The sequence below is a fragment of the Nothoprocta perdicaria genome, unplaced genomic scaffold, assembly GCF_003342845.1.
Source record: "Nothoprocta perdicaria isolate Ctin4 unplaced genomic scaffold, notPer1 scaffold_122, whole genome shotgun sequence".
In the NCBI taxonomy this organism is placed as follows: domain Eukaryota; kingdom Metazoa; phylum Chordata; class Aves; order Tinamiformes; family Tinamidae; genus Nothoprocta; species Nothoprocta perdicaria.
Window position 1 is genome coordinate 1,929,942 of NW_020454339.1, and position 6,000 is coordinate 1,935,941.

The window sequence follows — 6,000 nt, forward strand, 5'->3', positions numbered from 1 at the left end:
ATCCTATAGTCAATATCTGGAAATCTTTAAAGTTGGAATAWAAAGGCAAAGACATCTGTATCCTATGATGTTGACATGAAAAASATCAACCATTATTCATATAACCAGGATATCAAAACAAATTTTAAGCAACTATCAACTGTTAAAAGTCACCTTATTACTGCTAGAATGAAGGTTTCTTATCATGCCAACAAAACCAGCACATGAAATAATAAGAAAGAACTGGTAAAGAATACCAATATAGGTGCAAATACATAGCAATATCATAAGTATATAGAATGACATCAGTATACATATATGTAAAAGTAAAAGGCTGAAATAGCTGAAGTAGAAAGGTTGAAAGGAGGAATTTCAGCAGCAGGTCCACAAGTGCTACTGCCCTCTGCAAAACAGATTCAGGAAAGGCTCATTAATGGCTAGTCTTCATTGATCTAGTATTCATTCTCTCAGGCATGCAATGCATTCATTTTCTTAATGCCCAATGGGCAGGAGCCCTACAACCCAGAGAGATTCAACAGACTATTAGCAGTAATTTAATCCTTATGCTCCAGCATATTCAAACTGTATAAATATTAACTCACTAATACAAACTAATATAATTCCTTTACTATCTCATGATATTGAAAGGGATCACAGTGATACCAATKAAGCTTATTTATTTTCCGTATTCTCTTTCATGTTTCTAATCTTTTGCGTCTGAATATGTTATGGTAAACTCAATTGCTATAGCTAAAAATGTTACATACAGCCATAATACACTTTACAAACTCCTTCAATGATTTCGACTCGATGACCTCTGAGGTCCCTTCCAACCTTYGGCATTCTATGATTCTATGATTCTACTCTAGAATTTAAATAGGAACATTTGAAATGAGGTGTCTCATAGATGAGAATTCAAGGTGAGTTAGGTTCCAGTACAGTTATCAAGAGTATTAGTGACGTATTTTTGTCAGCTGGGCTCTGGTCTCAACTATGACTGCCAGAATTTGTCCATTCCCCAGTTTCAGAAATCTAGAGAAAAAAGAACCTGAACCAGGAACTTTTGAACTTGGGTTCCTAACAAAAATTTTAGTTCTGAAAAAAATATTTTTGTAATTTGGAGAGAAAATTTTCAAAAGTGTGCCTGAGAATTTGAGATATCTGTTTTTCTTTTTTACATGGATTAATTCAGGATATATGAAAGATCAAATTCCAGTTTCGGGGAAGATTTAAGCGAAACCTAACAAGCTTCAGCATAAACATCTTTTGGGAAGCGATCAGTTATTAAATTATTACATTCAACAGCCCGGAAAAAGTAATAATGATTAGTTCATTTACTTTGGATTTGGAAGCTGAAAGTATGTTAGGAATGCTAAAGACAATAACTCATGGGCTTATCCTTTGTGCAAGGTTTCTGCTAATTTACCTGTTGGCTCTACTGTCCTGGACACTTCCCATTTTGCCTAAATAATTGTGTTCTGCTTACTTGCATTTGTATGCACAGTTTCGGATGTGTTATTCATCATCTTCTGATGGACTATGTTACTGTGACCTCCTAGTTGCTTCATTTTGATTCTAGGTTTAAGTCATTCCTAGGTTCATTTGAGCTTCTGAAAGCAGGATAAGGAAAAAGAAAGAAAAAAAAGTGGTTCTCCTGAAAGTACTTACAAACTAAATTTTGATGAGGAATGGATAATAGAAGATAGCAGATGTAGGAGAATGGATTGTAAAAATTTGTTTACACAGCTATTCAACTAAGAGCAGGGCACATTATTGGTTTATTTTTCAAATTCAGTAGATAAATAAATGAATGTTTACATACTTCTCCTTTACATGAACTGTTTCATTACATGGCAGACATATAGGTCTTGTAGAAAAGTGGACAATAGAGATTACTTGACAGTCCACCTCAAATACAGAAATATATTTTTGTGCTTGCTATCAAATCTAAAGAGTACACTGTGAGAATGCATATTGCAGTGCTGTATTTTTTTTCCTGTTATTTACCCAGGAATACAATTTGCATTGAGGACATAGCTAATATCAMGGTGTGATAAGAATGAATCCACTCATTCTGGTTTCCAGTTAATTTCAATTGGCTTCCAGTTCACTTCCAAACGAAGCTGGACGGAGCAACTTCACTTTGTAAAGCCAGTTATGATTTGGACCTGCTTCAGACTATCAACCAGGACTGTCTGGAACAAGAGTGTGAGTTTCCCCTTGAAATATGCACTGATGGTGAGGGAGGCATTACTGCCTAGAGCCCTATTGTCCTCAGCTTGATTCAAGAGAAACCCCAGTTCACTGACACTAAGAACACTTTACAGGTTTTTTCCCTTTACTCTTACTTTCTTGTTCCTAAACATGAGCTCTATCTGCTTCTGTGGGAAGGTCATTCTCTCAATATCTTGATGAAAGGCCATAATACACAAGTGGCACACAGAAAAATATTTAAGCCTATTCCTCTGATTCAATTGTTTTTAAGGTAGCTCTTACCTCTGCCAGCAGAAACACATGATATCAACTATAATAAACCCACAAGTGAAAAAGAAATAGCTACAAAATTTATTTAAGTCTAAGAAGGCTGAAGCCTAAAATTAATTTCAGACTCTGGTTTATCCATATTTTACAGAGCTTCCCATTTGGGTTTTTGCTTCCCCTTCTTTTTAAACTGTGGAAGTAACACCTTCTTCGATAGGAGCCTTGGAACTTAATTTGGCAGATGTAGCAGAAGGATTTTTAAAGCTACAGATATGACTGCCAACTATTACCACCTACAATTTTAGTTTCATCACCAGCTCAGTCTTGCTAATAAGCCTCTTGTACAAATTTCATGACATGTTGGCAGATTTTCTTGGCCACCTTATGTGACCCACGTTTGTCCAGTGTATTAAAATGCAGACTTTTTATGGTAGAGCCCATCATTTCCTATGTTTGTATAATGCTGAGAAAAAATAGTACCCAGGGGCTCCTCTGCAGCGTGCTATATAAATATTAAATGCCACTATAATCTTCATTGTTTTTATACTCTGGTTACTATTATGTCTGTTATTATTACTGCTATTATCATTATTATATAATGAAATACCTAACATCTGTGAGCTGTTATATGCCCTGAAATTACGCTATACTGTGGTATAGTATTTTGAACCTATATTAAACTTGCCCTGAATATTCTACATATGTGCTTATATTGTGTTTAAGGTTGCATTTAAAGTATGATTGCTACACTAAAACCAAGCAGGCCATACAGCCAAAAAAAAAAAAAAAAAAAAAAAAAGTCTGTGTGGTCAGCGAGCAAAAGAGGTTAAAATGGGAAGCCATCAGCAAGACAGGGTCGGTGCCAGGGAGGTACAGGGCCCAGCACTGGCTGCCTACGAGGTTGTTCCAGGGAGAATCCAGGGCCAGGGGGAGTTTGAATGCAGCTCTACTATTGAATGATTAATTGATTAATTAATATGGAATGAGAGAGTTCATTCCCAAAGGAAAAAAAAAAAAAAAAAAAAAAAAAAAAAAGAAAAAAAAAAAAATTTGATGAAAAAAATAAAGAAAAAAAAAAAAAAAAAAGAAAAAAAAAAAAAAAGGAAAGAAAAAGTATTCTTTGAAATATTTTGGGAAAGAGTAATAAAATAAGAAATTATTCCAAACATTGAGGCAGTGATGGGTCATGAAGCAAGCTGAGGCCATAATGGAGCATATGAACATATGTCCAGGACTCATAATAAGGTTTTAATTACTCCTTGCCACTTTCCTCAGCCTTTATTAAATACAAAGTATCCAGAGGAGACTATTTCCAACTTAGTGTGCCTATCAAGTCCTCTGGCCTCCTCYTTTCTCTTCCTGACTCCCCTCAGTGTTAACCCCCCATCTTCTCAGCCTTGATCCACAGTGCTTGGCTATCTCAGCTATCTTCTTTTAACTGTGATCCTCATTCGCCTTTAATCATTTTCCAAAGCCATAAAAGTAATATATACCAATTTTCTCCTTTTTGTCTGGACTACTGTTTTCTGTCATGTTCTTCCCTTGTTCTCACTCTCTTCCTGTCTGACAAAATGGTTAGAAGGGTCAGAAAAGGAATCCTAATTTTTACAGTGCTCRGCACAGTCTGTCTGTGTTTGTGAGCCTCAATTCTGAGTTAGGTGCCAAAGTTCATCCTGACATGAGCCTAATTATGTTTTCAGCTGCCTTTGGAAACCTTTCCTCACAAGGTAAACTGGCAAGGAGAAAACAAGGCAGAAGGAAGCAGCTGGTGCCCTCCTACACGTGCATGAGAGTTCAAATGCACAGACTTTTGGACTTGCAATTATAGAYGTCTGACAGCTTTAGGTGCTTGCAGGGTGCAGTGTGAACTCTGAGTGGGTGGAAAGCATTGTCCTTAGGAGACTTAATGTTCATTGCAGCCGTTCTAAGTAGCAAAGATGGGTGAATATGGGCATAAATATTTTCACTGAGAAGAACATGCATGTAAGTCAGCAGGCAGATGGTAACTGAACTCCCAGGTTAAGGCGTAAATTCTCAGTCTGCCTTTGATCAAAAGAAAAAATCACAGGAAATGAGAGGACCTTGGAAATCACAGCCRCTATTTCTGATGTTGCATTTAATTGTATCTGCAGAATTTTGTAATTATGTAAAATTTATGTTTTAGACTTTCTTGTACACTTTCTATATTATTGAGAACTTGGTCCTCCATAAGGTGACTTTTTAAAGCCGTCACATGAGATCTTGAGAGGCATAGATGAGAGCACTGATTAAGAATTCATAGTGTAATATTGGAGTTTAGGCCTGTGTTGGGGTATCTGAGATATAATAGTGGGAAAGTGGAAATGAATGACTAGRGAATGAATGAAAAATTTTTCTTATTATTCCTCATCCAGATAGCTTTAAAAATCTTCAGCTAAGTTAAATTACATACTACTTTCAATTTAAACTGTTTCTCATAGACTATATATAAATAAAGGTATTAAACCAAAAAAACTCCTTCATGACATGAGCATCTCTCAAGATAAAAAGACTCTTTTTCCAAAGCAGTTCCTTGATAACTCTTTATTTAAAGGTTGCAGTATTTTTCAGTTCAATAGATTTTTTTTATCTCCTATTTCATCCTTGTGTTCCTTATTTTCTGCAATTTACTGTACTTGATGAGAATTCCAGAAACTTTAAATTCTTAAATAGATTTATTGATTTTCAGGTTTTAACTCTCTAGAAACTATAGGTCTTTGATAGTATATACAGGATTAATGCATTCATTGCCAAAAAAAAAAAGTAATTTAAAAGGTAACAATAGAAACATATGTAATTTTCCAGATACACTATGAAAATATCAAATAACTTTTGGATTCTATCCTAGAAGTTTCTCCTACAAATTAAATCCAAATATACTACCATTAAGGAAATGAAAAAGCCTTCTGTAATAACCTTAACTTTCAGAAGACTTTAAAACATTTAAAAGTAAAATTGAAATGAAAAAGARTGATAGAATGATATTTCTTAGAAACTAGTAGCCAGATGTCTCTGAATATTTTTTATTATCCATGATTATCAGTTTGGATTCTGAGAAATCTAAAAATTTCTATATGGCAATATGAAATGTGAAAAGCCTTTTGAAATAAGAATACTTAAAATTTCTGTTACCCTGAATATATATCTAGGGTTTACTCACTTATTAAGGGCCTTCTAAAGGTGATTCTTTACAAGCTAAAATACATTTTATTTCTCATTGCCTTGGCATTTTTTTCTGCATCTGTTGATGTCATCAGCCTGCAACACTTGGAAGAAGGAAGCTCCATTTTCAAATCCAGAGAAGAGTGATTATGAATTCAATATGCCAGTAGAGAAATTCAGACAGAGGTCATGTATCCTGTATCCTATTAGTGTGTGGGATTGCTATAAGTCATCCAGATTTTTTTAAGTCATTTCAGTTCAGCTTTAGGAGATYTTTTAGACACATCTGTTTTTAGGTTTAAGTTTTAAAACAGCAAGTTCCAAAAATGTTGCATTTTTATAAATGACACACAGCAACAA